Source organism: Oryx dammah, unplaced genomic scaffold (assembly GCF_014754425.2).
Source record: "Oryx dammah isolate SB20612 unplaced genomic scaffold, SCBI_Odam_1.1 HiC_scaffold_5, whole genome shotgun sequence".
NCBI classification, from domain to species: domain Eukaryota; kingdom Metazoa; phylum Chordata; class Mammalia; order Artiodactyla; family Bovidae; genus Oryx; species Oryx dammah.
The window spans coordinates 28,367,658-28,387,354 of record NW_024070189.1 but is presented as its reverse complement, the minus strand read 5'-3'; the positions used below and the strand labels follow the sequence as shown (position 1 = coordinate 28,387,354).

Genomic DNA, 19,697 nt, shown 5'->3' with positions numbered 1-19,697 from the left:
CTGAAAAAATGGTAGGCAATTCATAAAGTTTACATTCCTTTCTCCACTCTTTTTCAACATCAAATACCTCATCTGGGAAAGAGCATGGTAAATCCCTGCCTCACAGGGTGGTTGTGAGGATCACATAGGATAATGGAACCAAAGACTAACTAATGTGAATTTTTATCAGAGCATCCTTAAGGCAGTGTCACTGTTTGAGAATAAATCTATGAGAAAGTAGGATAGAAGAGAGTCCTGTGAAGGTTAAGTGACAACACTAGAAAACAAGTTCTGAAATTCTGTATTATGATTTAATAGCAAGAATTGTTTCGAGATAAAGTGGTATTTAAAACTCCACATTCAAAAACCGAAGATCATGGCATCTGGTCCCATCACTTCATGGCAAATAGATGGCGAAACAATGGAAACAGTGACAGACTTTATTTTCTTGGGCTTCAAAATCACTGATGATGGTGACTGCAGCCATGAAATTAAAAGACACTTGCTCCTTGGAAGAAAAACTATTGACAAACTTAGACACAATATTAAAAAGCAGAGACATTACTTGACTCACAAAGTTCTGTCTAGTCAAAGCTATGGTTTTTCCAGTCATGTATGGATGTGAGAGTTGGACCATAAAGAAAGCTGAGCGCCAAAGAATGGATGCTTTTGAACTGTGGTGTTGAAGAAGACTCCTGAGAGACTCTTGGACTGCAAGGAGATCAAGCCAGTCAATCCTAAAGAAAATCAGTCCTGAATATTCATTGGAAGGACTGATGCTGAGGCTGAAACTCTATTACTTTGGCCATCTGATGCGAAGAGCTGACTTGTTGGAAAAGACCCTGATGCTGAGAAAGAGTGAAGACAGGAGGAAAAGGGGTCGACAGCAGTTGAGATGGTTGGATGACATCACTGACTTGATGGACATGAGTGTGAGCAAGCTCCGGGAGCTGGTGATGGACAGGGAAGCCTGGCTTGCTGCATCCATGGGGTCGCAAAGAGTCAGACACAACTGAGCTACTGAACTGAATTGATAGTGGTATTGCATGTTGATATTGGAGAGCTGCTAACAAACTGCTAAAGAATTATTTATAGTGCCTATTATAAATTTTATATACAAATTGTTTCATTTTGCATTATATATAGGATTTAAAGAAACTTTAAAATTATTCAGCAAAGGAGTTTGCTTCATTAAGACCTGGAAAATGAACATCAGAAGATAAGTAATTACCTATTGTATAAAATTTCTGTCATGTTCTTTACCTTAACTGAAATACAATATAATAATTTAATTGTGAGAAGATTGTAGCCTCTGTCTCATGGCTTGAACTCTTAGGAGAGTTTTCACTGTACATGTGTCAATTCAGTCGCTCAGTTGTCTCCAGTTCTGCGACCCCATGGACTGCAGCATGCCAGGCTTCCTTATCTATCACCAGCTCCCAGAGCTTGCTGAAACTCATGTCCAGAGTCAGTGATACTATCTAACCATGTCATCGTCTGTCATCCCCTTCTCCTCCCGCCTTCAATCCATGTGTATGTTTTTATAAAAGCACCTTCTTTACTTTAAAGGTGTTATAGTTTTAACTACTTCTAAGTTAGTTCATAACTTTGAAATGCTGTTTCCTCACTAGTTTTCAGTGTTTACTTCCATGTCTGAAAGAAAACCCGTTGGTTTTGATACTGTCTGTACTTCTCTCTTATATCATCTTTTTTCTAGAATTTTACTGATGTTGTGATTATTTAGTGGTAACCTGGGCTTTGTTGGTTGTGAGGAAAGGACATAAATCAGACAAGGTAAGTATAAGGCCATGACAGCTACAAAGCATCTTTTCTGTATTTCTTATTCTCCAGGGTTTTCAGTCTCTGGTTGTTCTGAAATGTTTCACTCTCATTTTAGGCCTGTGCTGGTTGATTGCACTTAATTTCTGTGCCATTTCTATGTTTACAGTCCCTTACATCATGTTAGGAAATCACCTCGTACTTTAAGTTCAAATCACACTTATATTCAGGATAAAAGTCCTGGCTCCTTTAAGACAGAAGTACTTTTTCTCTGCCAGAAAGCTCATTGTAAAACTGAAAAGCTTAACCAAAAAGGGTTTCAATGTAAATTGAATATTGATAGAGAAGGGTGGTTAATTGGCCTTAGTAACTTGGTTGCTAAGGAAGCATTTTTCTGATTGGGAGGAAACTCTCCTGGGTATTCTACTGCTTCTTGTGGACCTAAAATGCTTTGTTTTATCTCTTACTTTCTGTTTCTGAGTTGGAAGAGGAAAAAGCAGAAAGCTATCATAGGATTGAAAAGCTGTGGGAAGCAGATGGTTGCTCTCTCTTAGCTACAGAAAGAGAGAGCTAAATACTGACTAGCAACAAGCCAGTGCCAGCAAGGACTCTTTGTGTAAGGCAGACAGTTGGAAAATACCATGAGGGCAAGATATAAAGAGCTTGCATAAGAAGACATAGGTTAGATCAGGGGTCTTTTAGTGCCTGGAAACATGTAGGTGAAAAAAATTAAAGGATATCTTGAATGGACATCCAACACCCATGTTAAACAGCAGGATTAAATGTTTTTTGAATGGCTGAGTTTATTAAGAGGAATTATTTAGTTCATACTTCTTTGCATTTTGTAGGTTTTGTACTATATTATATATTAAATTTAGTTAATTTGTAGCTATTTTAATAAACAATATTTAGTTACAAACATCTCTATTATTGTATAGTTTATTGCATAGTAGTACTATAAGTAACCTTGGAGTAAACAAATTACAGATTTTTCATTGAAATTTTTTTTCAAAATAAAAATGCCTTTGAACATTGTACATAAATGCTAAACTTTAAGGAATACTTTAAATAATTTTGGTTATACTCTAAGTATACTTTAAGTAATTATTTGTACATACTAAATTATGTTACACTAACCTCAGTAAATTAGTGCCTATATTTTTCTTAATTTCATTTTTTTTTTAACTCACCAGTTCATTCAGCAGATATTTTAGAGTATCTACTAAGTGTTAGGCACTATGTTAAAGGGTACCAAAAGGAATAAAACTTCTCAGAAGCAGTGACATATGTCTCAGGAGAGTTTAGAAAAGAAAATATTTTTTCTGGCATTTTATGGTCTGTTAGGTTTTGTATGTTTTCCCCATTACTAGTATTACATATTATTATTTGTACTAAACATTATTTTTTATGGTACTTTTAAACTGTAAAATTCTTTTAAATAGCATTATTTGGGTCATTTTTGTGGACATATGTAAAGAGAACCAGAGTTTCTTGGCTCCTTCCACAACCCTGAAGTGCTGTAAGAGGATGCATAAGTCCTCCTTGGGAACCTTTCTGGAATTTAACATTGATTTTCTTGGCTGAGTAGTTCCTGTCCTGTGAGCGTGACTAGAAGATCTTAGCGAAAGGGCAAAATGTGATGATCCTTTTGAGGACCTCAAGAAAAGTTACGACCAACCTAGATAGCATGTTGAAAAGTAGAGACATTACTTTGGTAACAAAGGTCTGTCTAGTCAAGGCTAGGTTTTTCCAGTAGTCATGTATGGATGTGAGAGTTGGACTGTGAAGAAAGCTGAGCACCGAAGAATTGATGCTTTTGAACTGTGGTGTTGGAGAAGACTCTTGAGAGACCCTTGGACTGCAAGGAGATCCAACCAGTCCATTCTGAAGGAGATCAGCCCTGGGATTTCTTTGGAAGGAATGATGCTGACGCTAAAACTCCAGTACTTTGGCTACCTCATGCGAAGAGTTGACTCACTGGAAAAGACTCTGATGCTGGGAGGGATTGGGGGCAGGAGGAGAAGGGAACGACAGAGGATGAGATGGCTGGATGGCATCACTGACTCGATGGACATGAGTCTGAATGAACTCCGGGAGTTGGTGATAGACAGGGAGGCCTGTCGTGCTGTGATTCGTGGGGTTGCAAAGAGTCAGACACGACTGAGTAACTGAACTAAACTGGATAATAATATCAGAGAAACTAGTTTAACATGGATTACTTCAGTTCAGTTCTAACTGTTGCTTCCTGACCTGCATACAGATTTCTCAAGAGACAGGTCAGGTGGTCTGGTATTCTGATATAACCAGAGGGCTTACTAAATATGTGGGTGGTCATTAGTGATGAATTTTACATTTAAAGGGCAGACAAGATGATCAAGTAAAAAACACTGATAGACTAACAGAGCAAATTCGACTTCCTTGGTAGTATAGTAATAGAATAACCTGAAGAGTAATCCGTGGTCTTCTTTCCTTTTAAATTTGGTAAATTCTGACAGTTAAAAAAATTTTATGCTAAGTCTACATTTTCACATTTATCTGCTGCCTAATTTTAATATTGCTTCACAATTCATTGGTTTAGGCTTTTTATAGCCTTTATAATCTGGATTGTCTTTCACTGATTTAAGATTTAGTAAATGAAAGGGATCATTAAGGATAAAGGAGAGCAACAAATATGAGGTTCATTGTTAAAAGGTAAATATATATTTTAGATTTTTTAACAGAATGATGAATAAATGAGAAAATTGGTATTTGTAATAATAATACTAAGTGACTCTTTGGATGTCACATTTATTTTAACTTAGTGTTCATTACTTTAAAATAAGTGTATTGTTTGTTTTTTTATAGCTGTGAAAGATACTGCATTGAGCTGAGATTAAAAAAAATTTTTTTTGTTTAGAACTCAGTTGCTTCTATTAAGATGAAACTCAGCTAGTAAACTCATTAAGTAAGGACCCTAGGCAGTTCTCTAGCTGAGACTGAAAGCACAGTACTGCAGACATCTTTGCATCACTGCCATGAATGACCTTGAAGGAAGCCAGCACTTCATAAAGCAAAATCCTCTCTGTGCCACTTCATTCTGATTTGATTGATGCCTTAGAAAAAGCTGTAAGATTTTCTTTCCTTTATAGTGTGGGGCATATACTCCTTATACTTCATAGATTTTGCACTTGTCTGGAGTATTTTGTTGGCAGGTTCTTATAAGTTCTGATCTTTCACTGACTGTAGTACATGTAAGCAGTGAAATGTCTCTCTTTTGATCAATTATTACTAGGGAGGAAGGTCTTGGTGCATTGGGATCATGGTTTTTAAGAATGGAAATATACTGACTTTCTAACTTGGGTATAATACAGCCATTTTTCTTCCATCATAATCTTTCCAAGCATCTCAGTAGGTCAAAAGGTTTAATACTGAGGTTTTATGATTTATATTACTCAAAGAATATAAATTCCTGTCTAGCTACTATTCACTGTGCTTTCTTAAATTGATAGTTCCCCGTCCTTTTAGTTTTTTACTTTAATGTACAATGAAAGTTTTAGTATACATTTTTATACTCAAAAGAAGAAGGCACCAGAAACCTCAGAAGATTAAAAGATTATTTTACTACTTTGGAATTACTTGGTCCTAAGAAATTATAAGTAAGTAACATCCAGAAGAACAGTCATCGATTTGTCTGCCCTCACCTTGCTGTAGGAATACCAGGAGAAAACTTTTCAATATTTTGGTTCTGGAAAGTGTGTAAAAGCTATGTTAGGACCCTTGAGGCTGAGTATTTAAGGATTAACACTTGCATTACATTGGGTGGAGGTGGAGCTAATACCAGCTTCAGCCTGGTGTATTGCAGAGACCATTTAGGGCCTTTTCCTCTTTACCAGGGAGCCTGGTCAGCCAGTGATTCCAAACCTCAGTGCTACACTTTTTCTCTCTGAGATCTGAAACTGGTCCTCCTGATCTACCTCTGCTAACCTGACTGACTTTTACACCTTGCTTAGCTTATCTTTCTGAAATATAGTTTCAGTTCAGTTCGGTCGCTCAGTCGTGTCCGACTTTTTGCGACCCCATGAATCGCAGCACGCCAGGCCTCCCTGTCCATCACCAACTCCCAGAGTTCACTCAGACTCACGTCCATCGAGTCAGTGATGCCATCCAGCCATCTCATCCTCTGTCGTCCCCTTCTCCTCCTGCCCCCAATCCCTCCCAGCATCAGAGTCTTTTCCAATGAGTCAGCTCTTCGCATGAGGTGGCCAAAGTACTGGAGTATCAGCTTTAGCATCATTCCTTCCAAAGAAATCCCAGGACTGATCTCCTTCAGAATGGACTGGTTGGATCTCCTTGCAGTCCAAGGGACTCTCAAGAGTCTTCTCCAACACCACAGTTCAAAAGCATCAGTTCTTCAGCACTCAGCCTTCTTCACAGTCCAACTTTCTCATCCATACATGACCACTGGAAAAACCATAGCCTTGACTAGACGGACCTTTGTTGGCAAAGTCATGTCTCTGCTTTTGAATATGCTATCTAGGTTGGTCATAACTTTTCTTCCAAGGAGTAAGCGTCTTTTAATTTCATGGCTGCAGTCACCATCTGCAGTGATTTTAGGGTCGCCTAAATACCTATTCTCTTATATCTTCTCATTTGTTGAACACAGAAATAGCTTAGTAAATAGGAACTTAGCCATGCTGAGTTTTTCTTCAATTACTTGATTAACATCATATCTCACTGGCAGCTTTATTCTGCAGACCTCTTGAACATGCTTAATTTATGCTAAATCCCTTTATAATATATTTTCTGGCTAATGAACTTATAGATTTTCTTTTTAAAGTGCATATGAACGCATTGGGACTAAAATAAAATTTCAGCCTTTTATCCAACTGTTAGTACTTTTTCTTGTTTTTAAAAATTTTTTAAACCAAGGTACTAAAACAGTTAGAAAATATTCACTTTCATGAAACAGAAAGCAAATCAAGAAGTTATGGAAGTCTTTAAGCCATTTTGAGTTTATTTTTGTGTATGGTGAGAAGGTGTGTTCTAACTTCATTGATTTACCTGTGGCTGTCCAACTTTCCCAGCACAAAAAGATTGGGATACCATAAAACTCCTAGAAGAAATCATAAGCACAACATGCTCTGTCATAAATCATACCAATGTTCTCTTAGATCAGTCTCCTAAGGCAGTAGAAATAAATGCAAAAATAAACAAATGAGACCTAATCAAACTTACAGACTTTTGCAGAGCAAAGAAAACCATAAACAAAACAAAAAGACAACCTACAGAATGGGAAAAAATATTTGTAAACAGTGCAACTGACAAGGGCTTAATTTCCAAAAAACAATATGTAAAAAGCTCATACAACTGAACAACAAAAGAAAAAACAAAAAACCCAATAGAAAAATGGGCAGAAGACTTAAATAGACATTTCTCCAAAGAAGAAATACAAATAGCCAATAGGCACATGAAAAGATGCTCAACATCTCTAATTATTAGAGAAGTGCACATCAAATCTACAGTGAGGTATGACCTCATACCCATCAGAATTATTGTTCAGTTGCTCAATCATTCCAACTGTTTGCGGCCCCATGGACTGCAGCACTCCAGGCTTTCCTGTCCTTCACCATCTCCAGAGTTTACTCAGACTCATGTCCATTCAGTCAGTGATGCCATCCAACCATCTCATCCTCTGTCATCCCCTTCTCATCCTGCCTTTAATCTTTCCCAGCATCAGGGTCTTTTCTAATGAGTCGGCTCTTTGTATCAGGTGGCCAAAGTATTGGAGCTTCAGCTTCAGCATCAGTTCTTCCAGTGAATATTCAGGGTTGATTTTCTTTAGGATTGACTGGTTTGATCTCCTTGCTATCCAAGGGACTCTCAAGAGTCTTCAACACCACAGTTTGAAAGCATCAATTCTTTGGCACTCAGAATGACCATCATTAAAAACTCTACAAATAACAAACGCTGGAGAGGATGTGGAGAAAAGGGAGCCCTCCTACACTGACGGTGGAAGTTAAGTTGGTGTAGTCACTGTGGAAAACAGTATGTTCCTCAGAAAACTGAAAATAGAATTACCATATGATCCAGCAGTCCCACTCCTGGGCTTATATTGAGATAAAACTATTTCAAAAAGATGTGCACATTTATGTTCATATCACTACTCACAATAGCCAAGACATGGAAAGAATCTAAATGTCCATTGATGAATGGATGAAGATGTGGTACGTATATACAACAGAATACTACTCAGCTATAAAAAAGAACCAAATAATACCATTTGCAGCAACATGGATGTAACTGGAGATTATTATACAAAATGAAGTAAGTCAGAAAGAGACAGATAAATACCATGAGATATCACCTATATGTGGAATCTAAAATAAGACACAAATGAACCTGTTTGTAAAACAGAAACAGGCTCATGGACATAGAGAATGGACTTATGGGTGCCAAGGGAGAGGAGGTTGAAGGAGGGATGGCGTGGTAGGTTGGGGTTAACAGATGTAAGCAGACATATGGAATGCACAAACAATAAAGTTCTACCGTAGAGCACAGAGAACTATTACTCTCTTCACTATCCTATGATAAAGCATAATGGAAAAGAGTATAAATAAAGGAATATATTTATGTATAACTGAATCACTTTGCTCTACAGCAGAAATTAACACAACATTGTAAATCAACTATACTTTAAAAAGAAAGTTATGGAAGATTGAAGTTTTAGTAGGTAGAGATACATTTATAATTTTTCCAGATAGTCACAATAAAGGTTTTTGAAAGCAATTGGTTTTGCAAACAAGGTATATAAAGAATTAGGGTAGAAAGTTTAAAATTATGAATGATACATATAGAATATAAGATTGCATTAAGTACTCACTAAAGTTTTAAGAAACTTTTATTCCATTAAGCTAGCAAAAAAATCGTTGCAAAACTCGGTAAGAAGTTTGAAAGAAGGCTTTTTAAAAAGGTTTTCCTAGTTTGCTCAAAAACTCAAAGAACTATTGTATTTATTTCTAATTATTTTCTATTAGGCCCTCAAATACATTTAAAATGTAAACTATTTAAATTATTTTATTTGTGATTGTTGGTTAATTAAAATATATGTTTTAGGGTAATAATGGATTAAAATGGATACTATTGAATTGGAATAAAAGTTTAAGACAATAGATACCAAATAATATTCATTAAAAAAATTTTTTTAACTGGGTCAATGGTAGACTCAGTGCATGATGTTTATTGAATTATTTGCCAAACAGTCATTTCCCATCAATTCATTTTTCAGTCTTTTTTGAAAAACTACTATGTAGTATTTTTGTACAGAAAAAAAAAAATAAGACATTATCTTGACTTTGAAAAATGTTTCACAGTTACATATCTTAATAAACAATTTGAGTGGATTCTACAAAGAGAAAATGTTTTCTGTTGTATTATTATTAATGATAATTATAATTTATAATAAATGATGAAATAAAATTAAAAGTGGTAACAGAATTAACAAAAATAAAACCATAAAAAGCAACAGTAGACAAATAAAACAGTAATAGCTTTAGGGATATGACTGAAATAAAAAACATTATCTTATTTTGCTTGTGACTGACTATGTTTTAAGTATGTATTTTGGTTATATAATGCTGCCTAAAAATCTACTGCAAAACTTGAGGCTAGAGTCACTTGAAGGCTCAGCTGAGCTGAACATCCAAGATAGCTTTTTCACTTATATGTTTGGCACCTCAGTTGGCATGACTGGAATAGTTAAGGCTGGCAAAGCATCTCTTTTCTTTCTGCATTTCTCTCCATGTTTGAGCTTCCTCTAGCATGGCTGTTTCAGAGTAGTTGGACTTCTTAGCTGGTGACCTTCTCTCCTAGAATACATAGTCCAAGAGGCCCTGGGCAGCTGAAGGGCCTGGTCTCGAAAAGCATGCAGGATCACTTCTTCCACATTCTCTTGTGCAAAACTGAGTCTCAAGGCCAGTTCATAATCAAAGGTAGAAAGCCACATATGGGCATATGCACACTCAGAAGGCATGGCTTATTGTGGGAGGGAAGGGTGGGGGTGGGGTGGGGAGGAGGGTTATCTCTAGCGATTAGCTACCACAATGTGAAATATCCATTTATTGGTAGACAATAACCATTTCACCATGTATTTGATAAAATTTGTATCAACATACTTCTGAGACTAAAATTCACATTAATTTTATATATAACACTATTTTATAACCAAAATGTACTTTCACCTAAGGAGTACTAAGAGATTTAGTTGCAATGAGAAAAATAAATCTTTCAGAAATAATTGCCTTAATGCTTTCATTTCAGTTTCTATTGACTATGTCCTGGATACAAGGTATTGCCCAAGTCATTAGAGGAAAGTGAAAGTGAAAGTGAAGTCGCTCAGTCATGTCCAACTCTTTGCGGCCCCATGGACTGTAGCCTACCAGGCTCCTCCGTCCATGGGATTTTCCAGGCAATAGTACTGGAGTGGCTTGCCATTTCTTTCTCCAGGGGATCTTCCCAACCCAGGGATTGAACCCGGGTCTCCCACATTGTAGGCAGACACTTTACCATTAGGGGAAAGATATAGGAAATTATAAAATATTTTCTTATAAGACCCAGCACTCAAGCAATGTTACGAGACAAGGTTTATACATCAAGAGTCAAGTAGACCTTCATAGCACTGACAGACTTTCATGGAAGGGAAAGATAAGCATGTTTTGAAATTATTTAGGAAGCCTTTATAAAAGATGTTCATAGGATTTGTATGCTGAAAAATTACAAACCACTGATGAATGAACTCAAAAGGAAATCTAAATAATGGACAGATATATTGTGTTCATAAATTGGGAGAGTTGACATAGCAATGATATCAGTTCTATCTAAACTGATACGTATATATAATATATATACGATTGAGCAATTGAGCACGCCACCATTATATATACATATATAATAAGAGTCAGACACAACTTAGTGACTCAGCAACAAATATAATATTAAGCATATACAATAGTATTATATATGCTTACATAGTTCCTCTTAAAATTGCAGCAAGACTTATTGAGATATAGAAAATATTGTCCTGAAAATAGGAGAAGGCTAAGGAACTAGAATAGCTAGAAGCACTTTTAAAAAGAATAGAGACTTCCCTGGCAGTCCAGTGGTTAAGACTTTGCCTTCTAATGCAGGACATGCAAGTTTAGTCTCTGGCTGGGGAGCTAAGATCCCACATGCCTCACAGTCACAAAAGACCAAAACATAAAGCAGAAGCAATATTGTAACAAACTCAATAAAGACCGTAAAAATGGCCCACATTAAAAAGTCTTCAAAAAATAGAAGAGTAAAGTAAGAGGAATCGGTCTACCTGATTTAAAGACTTCTTATGTAGACACAGTAGTCAAGATTATGTGGTATTTGTGTGGGACAGACATATTGAACAATGAAATAGAGCAGAGAATCCAGAAATAGGCTCACACAAATTTGTCCAACTCATTTTTGACAAAAGTGCATAAACAATTCAACTGAGGAAGGATAGCCATTTAAATAAATGGTGCTGGAGCAATTTGGACATCCATAGGCATAAAATGAACCCTGACCTAAACCTCATCAGTTCAGTTCAGTTCAGTACGGTCGCTCAGTCGTGTCCGACTCTTTGCGACCCCATGAGTCGCAGCACGCCAGGCCTCCCTGTCCATCACCAACTCCCGGAGTTCACTCAGACTCACGTCCATCGAGTCAGTGATGCCATCCAGCCATCTCATCCTCTGTCGTCCCCTTCTTCTCCTGCCCCCAATCCCTCCCAGCATCAGAGTCTTTTCCAATGAGTCAACTCTTTGCATGAGGTGGCCAAAGTACTGGAGTATCAGCTTTAGCATCATTCCTTCCAAAGAAATCCCAGGGCTGATCTCCTTTAGAATGGACTGGTTGGATCTCCTTGCAGTCCAAGGGACTCTCAAGAGTCTTCTCCAACACCACAGTTCAAAAGCATCAGTTCTTCAGCACTCAGCCTTCTTCACAGTCCAACTCTCTCATCCATACATGACCACTGGAAAAACCATAGCCTTGACTAGACGGACCTTTGTTGGCAAAGTCATGTCTCTGCTTTTGAATATGCTATCTAGGTTGGTCATAACTTTTCTTCCAAGGAGTAAGCGTCTTTAAATTTCATGGCTGCAGTCACCATTTGCAGTGATTTTGGAGCCCTAAAAAATGAAGTCTGACACTGTTTCCACTGCTTCCCCATCAATTTTCCATGAAGTGATGGGACAGGATGCCATGATCTTCGTTTTCTGAATGTTGAGCTTTAAGCCAACTTTTTCACTCCCCTCTTTCACTTTCATCAAGAGGCTTTTTAGTTTCTCTTCACTTTCTGCCATAAGGGTGATGTCATCTGCATATCTGAGGTTATTGATACTTCTCCCGGCAATCTTGATTCCAGCTTGTGCTTCTTCCAGCCCAGCATTTCTCATAAACCTCATACCTTATACAAAAAGTAGCCCAAAATGGATCATGGACTTAAAGATAAAATGTAAAACATGTAAGGCTTTTAGGAAGAAAATAAGATAGAATCTTTGGGATCTAGGATTAGGGAAAGCATTTGACTTGAGACAAAAAGCACAATGAATTAAAAAAAAAAAGTGATAACTTGGTCTTCCTTGAACTTGAAAACTTGTGCTCTGCAAAAGACCCAGTTAAGAGGATGAAAACAAGAGTCACAGGGTGGAAGAAGATATTTGTAAATTACATATACAACAAAAGGCTACTACTAAGAATATATATATTAAAAAAAAATGAAGTCTCTCAGTTGTGTCCGACTCTTTCGACCCTGTGGACTGTAGCCTACCAGGCTCCTCCGTCCATGGGATTCTCCAGGCAAGGATACTGGAGTGGGTTGCCATTTCCTTCTCCAGGGGATCTTCCCGATCCGGGGATCGAACCCGGGTCTCCTGCATTGCAGGCAGACACTTTAACCTCTCAGCCACCAGGGAAGCCCCATATATATAAAGAACCCTCAAAACTTAACACACAGTCCAGTAGAAAATAGGCAAAAGAAATGAAGCGCCACTGAAGAGGATACACAAATGACAAGCACACGAAAAGATATTTAATATTGGCTATTACACACTTATCAAAATGACTAAATACTAGTAATTTAATAAACATTTATAATACCAAATGCCTCCAAGTATGCAGAGAAAACAGAATCACTCATATGTTGCTGGTTGGAATGTAAAATGGTATAACTGATCTGGAAAAATTTTGACAGTCTCTTGAAAAAGTTAAACATGCAACTACCATATAACATAACAATTATGCTCCTAGGCATATCCCAGAGAAATGAAAGTTTATGCTCATATATAAATGTACACAAATTTTTGATAGTAGTTTTATTTGTAATAACAAAAACCTAAACAAACCAGATGTCCTTTAATGGATGAATGGTTACATTAACTGGTATGTCTATACTCTGGAATACTACTCAGCAATAAAAATCAACAAAATACTGATACAGCAAGCTGGATGAATCACCAGAGGACTATGATGAGTGAGTAAAGCCAGTGTCAAAAGTTACCTAATGTATATTTCCTTTTATAACATTCTTAAAGTGATAAAATTATAAATTGGAGAACAAAAAGACTTACTGCCAGGGTTAAGGAAAGGATGGGGTAGGAAGGAGATGACTGTAGCTATAAGAGGGCAATATGAGGGATCTTTGTTATGATAGAAATGCTCTGTATCTTAACTGTATTAATGTCAATATCCTTGTTTTAATTTTGCACAGTAGTTTTGCAAGATGTAACTGTTAGGGGAAATTGGGTAGAGGATATGCCTTCTATATTATTTCTTATAATACATGCTTATTTTACATGCGTGTTTAGAATTATCTTGAGATTAAAAGTTTAATTAAAAATGATTTTAGATTTCAAAGCCAACATCAGGGAGAATGAAGGTGCTTTTTAATATAATTATAAAAATCCTACTCCATCAGAACAGGTGATTCCCATAATCTATTAGAAAAATTCATTGAAAGAACAAATTACACATATATGACAAGCTCTTAAACATCTTGGAGATTTTTGTATATTTTGGAGAGATGACACTTATTGACTGAAGTGAATCTCTTATTGATGTGATTTCAAGAAACAAATCAACTGGAGTGATATGGGACCTTTATTGGAGAGGAGGTAAGTTGTGGGCAAGCTAACTTTTCTAGGGACTCTATTTAGAAATCAGCTTCTTTGCTATTTCCACCTTCTTAACCTTTTTTCTTTCTTCCAATTCTGTTGTTGTTGTTGTTCAGTTGCTAATTCGTGTCTGACTCTTTGCAACCCCATGAACTGAAGCATGCCACGCTTCCCTGTCCTTCACTGTCTCCCAGAGTTTACTCAAACTCATGTGCATTGAGTCATTGATTCCAGCCAACCATCTCATCCTGTGTTGTCCCCTTCTCCTCTTGCCCTCAATCTTTCCCAGCATCAGGGTCTTTTCCAGTGAGTTGGCTGTTCGTATCAGGTGGCCAAAGTATTGGAGCTCCAGCTTCTGCACCAGTCCTTCCAATGAATATACAAGCTTGATTTCCTTTAGGATTGATTGATTTGATCTCCTTGCTGTTCAGCGGACTCTCAAGAGTCTTCTCCAGCACCAGAGTTTAAAAGCATCAGTTCTTCAGTGCTCAGCTTTCTTTATGGTCCACCTCTCACATCCATGCATGACAACTGGAAAAACCATAGCTTCGTTTATATGGACATTTTTTAGTAAAGTGATGTCTCTTCTTTTTACTACACTGTCTTTTTAAGGAGCAAGCATCTTTTAATTTCCTGGCTAAGTCACCATCCACAGTGATTTTGGAGCCCAAGAAAATGAAATCTGATATTGTTTCCACTTTTACCCCATCTATTTGTCATGAAGTGATGGGGCTGGATGCTATGATCTTCGTTTTTGAATGCTGATTTTTAAGCCAACTTTTTCACTCTCCTCTTTCACCCTCATCAAAATGCTCTTTAATTCCTCTTCACTTTCTGCCATTAAATGGCATCATCTGCATGTCTGAGGTTGTTGATATTTCTCCCGGCAGTCTTGATTCCAGCTTGTGAGTCATCCAGCCCAACATTTCATATGATGTTCTCTTCATGTAAGTTAAATAATCAGGGTAACAATATACAGACTTGACATACTCCTTTCCCAATTTTGAACCAGTCTGTTGTTCTATGTCCGATTCTAACTATTGCTTCTTGACCGGCATACAGGTTTCTCAGGAGGCAGGTAAGGTGGTCTGGTATTCCCATCTCTTGAAGAATTTTCCAGTTTTTCATGATCCATACAAGGGCTTTAGCCTAGTCAATGACACAGAAGTAGATGTTTTTTGGAATTCCTTGCTTTTTCTGTGATCCAATAGATGTTGGCAATTTGATCTTTGGTTCCTCTGCCTTTTCTAAATACATGCAAGTTTTTAGGTCACGTACTGCTGAAGCCTAGCTTGAAGGATTTTGAGCATAATCTTGCTAGCATTTGAAATGAGTGCAATTGTATGGTTATTTGAACATTCCCTGGCATTTCCTTTCTTTGGTATTGGAATGAAAACTGACCTTTTCCAGACCTGTGACCACTGCTGAGTTTTCCAGATTTGCTGGCTTATTGATCCAATATTGATCCAATTCAGTGGCTTCCATGAAACTCCCAGGAGACCTGCATATTGACAAAGTCCTAATTGGAATTTAACAGTGTCTGTTTTTTCCCATATTTTTGTAATGTGGAAAAAATAGACTTAAATCTTATCTCATAATTGTAGATTGTAGTGAAGTCTTTTCAAGAATTATTTTCAGTTGGATTAGAGCTGACTTAAGGTCATCTGATTAACACAGAGTCAGGGAGATGCAGAAACCATATTATAAGACCAAGGTTAGTTAGTACCAGCAAATTCATACTACAGTGAATATAACATAAAAAGCTTTGTAAATAATAAGACTATTTCCATGACAAAGTGTTGGAAAACATGTTTCTGATTTTCTTCTTGAAGAGTAGAAAAATGATATTTATAATAAAGTATATATATACATACTTACAGCAACCCACTCCAGTACTCTTGCCTGGAAAATCCCATGGATGGAGGAGCTTGGTGCAGGCTACTGTCCATGGGGTGGCAAAGAGTCGGGCACGACTGAGCAACTTCACTTTCACATACATAGTTACAATGAAAACATGAAGTTTTTATACAAACACTACTAATTTGGCTTAATAGCTTCTGAATTTGAGGGTGGGTTTGAACATTTTTCTTTGGATTTGTCTCATTATGGTGTCCTCAATATTTAATATATAGTAAAAGTAGCATTCAAATCAATGGGAAAGGGGAAATAATTAAAATGTTGTTAGGATAACCAGATACCTATTTGGAAAAGCAAGATTGGGTACTATCTTTGTATCATATGTCAAAACAAATTGAACTGCTAAATGTACAAATTCAAGTATAAAAACATTTAAGGAAAATATAGGTTTATATTTTTATAATACGTAGTGGCAAGGACTTCCTAAAATGACAGTAGCAATGAGAAAAGCTTGCTTCTGAAATCTGTTTTTCTACAGTAAACCGCCCCTCAACTTAATGGTTTAAACCAAGAATGATTTATTATTTCTCAAGATTCTGTAGATTGGTTAAGTCATTCTTCCTTGGGTCTCATCTGAACACACTTACAAGGCTTCTTTTATCTAGTGGCTATGACCACTCCTGCCCTGTTTTGTCTTATTCAGTTGTCCAGCCCAAGTTTCTTTACATTGTGGCTGGGTCTTGAGAAAGTGAAGTTAGAAACTATGAGGCTTGTGGAGGCCTATACTCTAGAACACATATTCACTTTTGTCACATTTTCTTGGTCAAATCAAATTACAAGGTCAGCCAGATAAAAGAGGTAAATAAATAGACTCCATCTCTTGAGCAGCAATATCACAATGCAAAAAGATGCAGACATCACAAGACTTAATTCATTGGGAACCATTATTATATCATCTTCCTCAGGATCTCTTGCTGTCTAAACATTCTGCCTGAAAATAGGAACAAAGTTGATTTGGATAAAATTTTCAATAAATCTCTTACTGTCTCATTCAGCTACTTGCTCTCTGAAACTTAAGATCTAAATAGATTTGGATTATGTGGTAATCTTGCTGTCTGAATTTGCCAACTATATATGCACTGTCCTAACTCAGATGTGTAATAGCTTTATTACTGGCATTAAGCAGTTTGATGATGATGTGCCTTGGTGTAGTTTTCTTCATGTTTTGTGTGCTTCAGTTTTATTAAGCTTGAATGTGTGGGTTTGTATAGCTTTATAAATATTTATATACCACCCCCTCCACCATTCTTCTCATTTGGGGATTCCAATTACATGTATATTAGTCTCCTTGAAGTTTCCCCACAGCTCACCAATGCTCTGGTTATTTTTTTATTTACTCTTCTCCTTGTTTCATTTTGGATAGATTTATTGCTTTGTCTTCAAGTTCATGAGTCTTCTTCAATGACTAGTCTTTCTTTAATTCTTTCTTAGATGTTGTAGTTTCTATCTCTGCAAGTTTGGTTTGGATTATTTTTTATATAAATCTTCAGTGTTTCTAGTTAACATGTTCAGTCTTATAGCTCAGGGGATGACAAATAAGAGCTCATAAATCAAATCTGGCCTAGCAGATTTGTTTTGTAAATAGTTTTATTGGGATACAGCCATGCCTATTTGTTAACACATTGTTTATGGCTGCTTTTTGCAGTACGATATTTGAGCTGATTAGTTTTTACAGAGATTCCATACCTGCAAAGTCTATTTTTCTTGCTATCAGGTTCCTAAACATTTGGAATTTACCTTATAATCACTGTTTTACTACATTTATCTACTAATTCTATAACTGATGTGATTTTTGAGTCAGTTTCAATTGACTGATCTTTCCTTTCACTTCAGTTTTGTATTTTTCTGCTGCTTTGCATGCCTGGTACTTTTTGATTAGATGCCAGATATTGGTGAATTGTTGAGAGCTGGATATTTTTGTATTCTTATAAATATTCTTCAACTTTGTCCTGAGATACAGTTAGATTTTCTGAAGGCAATTTAATCCTTTTCAAGTCTGGCTGTTAAGCTTTGTTAAGTGGGACCAGAGCAGCCTTTTTTGTATAGGGCTAATTTTACCTCATTACTGAGGCATAGCTCTTGTGAAGACTTTATCCAGTGCCTCAAGAGTTATGACTAGCAGGAACCCAAGTTATTTTGAGCTCTGTGCAAGCATCAACCATTATTTCCACCAGTCCTTTTGGATGGCTGTTTTCTTGACCTGTGTTGTTTCCTCCTGCACATGACTTAATTCATACTTAGCTGAAGATGAGAGAGACTTCTTTTTCTGTACAGCTCTCTCCTATCTCATTCTTTGCCCTGCAAACTTTTAATGAGCTTGGCCTCCTTGTATTCCCAGTTTTATTTTCTTAATTTTATTTCTTATTTTGAATTTCTTTTCAAATTTCTTAATTTGAAATCTTATGGGCTCTGCCTGGGTTATGGCTCCCTGCACTGTGGCCTGAAAATTCTCTCTAGGCAATATGCTGGGGCAGTCTTAGTGCTTGTATGTTTGCTTCATGTATTTCAGGGATCACTGTCTTTTGTTGCCTGATGCCCGAATCTTGACAAATCATTCTTTCATATATTCTGTTCAAGTTTTTAGTTGTTTCAGGTTGCAAGGTAAATCTCATCCCTGTTACTACTTCTTGGCTTAAATGCTCTTCAGAAACCTGATGACTTTAGATGACAAGGGATATTTGTGTTTTACTATTTTAAAAACAAATTGTGGGTTTGAAATATTGTACAAGACACTGTAAAATAAGTTGAAAGACATAGTGACAAACTGGGAAAAGTTTTTTCAGTTAAATTGTGCCCTACTAAGGATTAATGGGCTTCCAGGTGGTGCTAGTGGTAAAGAACCCACTTGTCAATGCAGGAGACATAAGAGACGTGGGTTCAATCCCTGAGTTGGGAAGATCCTCTCAAGGAGGTCATGGCAACCCACTCCAGTATTCTTGGCTGGAGAATCCCTTGGACAGAGGAGCCTGGTGGGCTGTGGTCCACATGGTCACAAAGAGTCAGACACACCTGTAGTAGCTTAGCACACATGCAAGGATTAATAGTGCCAGTACATTAATAGAAGCCAGTCTCATAAATCAGTAAGGAAAAGATGAACGTTCCCAATAGGAAAGGGCTTTCCAGGTGACTCAGTGGTAAAGAATCCACCTGCCAAAGCAAGAGACACATGAGACGCAAATTCGAACCCTGAGTCAGAAAGATCCTCTGGAAAAGGAAATGGCAACCCTCTCTAGTATTCTTGCCTGGGAATCCCATGGACAGAAGAGCCTGGAGGTCTACGGTTCACGGGAAGAGTTGGACACAACTTAGTGACTAAACACCACTACCACAACAACAACATTTTTGTTTGTGTACTTACTTCTGTTAATGGGTAGAAATGAAAATGACTAGCAGATTAAAAAAAATTCTGTTACAATGCTAAGCAAAGAGAAAATAATTGAAATAACAAAGAGATATCATTTTTTACCTATCATATTCTTAAGGAGGAAGATCACATAGGTAAGAATGTAAATTGTCATAGTTTTCTTGGAATGTAATCTGATACTATGTATGAAAATTTAAAATGCTTACTTGATTTAGTAAATCCAAATCTAAATGATTATCCTAAACTACAAGAAAGATCTTCACGACCAAGATAATCACAATGAGGTGATCACTCACCTAGAGCCAGACATCCTGGAATGTGAAGTCAAGTGGGCCTTAGAAACCATCACTACAAACAAAGCTAGTGGAGGTGATGGAATTCCAGTGGAGCTATTTCAAATCCTGAAAGATGATGCTGTGAAAGTGCTGCACTCAATATGCCAGCAAATTTGGAAAACTCAGCAGTGGCCACAGGACTGGAAAAGGTCAGTTTTCATTCCA

General features: G+C 37.0%; 1 protein-coding gene and 1 non-coding gene across 2 annotated transcripts in view; one reads left to right on the top strand and one right to left on the bottom strand.

Moving 5' to 3' along the window:
- ATG10 (autophagy related 10) overlaps window positions 1-19,697 on the top strand; it is a 266,281-nt gene that overhangs the window by 87,050 nt on the left and 159,534 nt on the right. The gene's annotated exons all lie outside the window — the stretch shown is intronic.
- On the bottom strand, window positions 12,648-12,719 carry TRNAC-GCA. The gene has a single exon. It is a non-coding gene; the product is annotated as a tRNA-Cys (tRNA).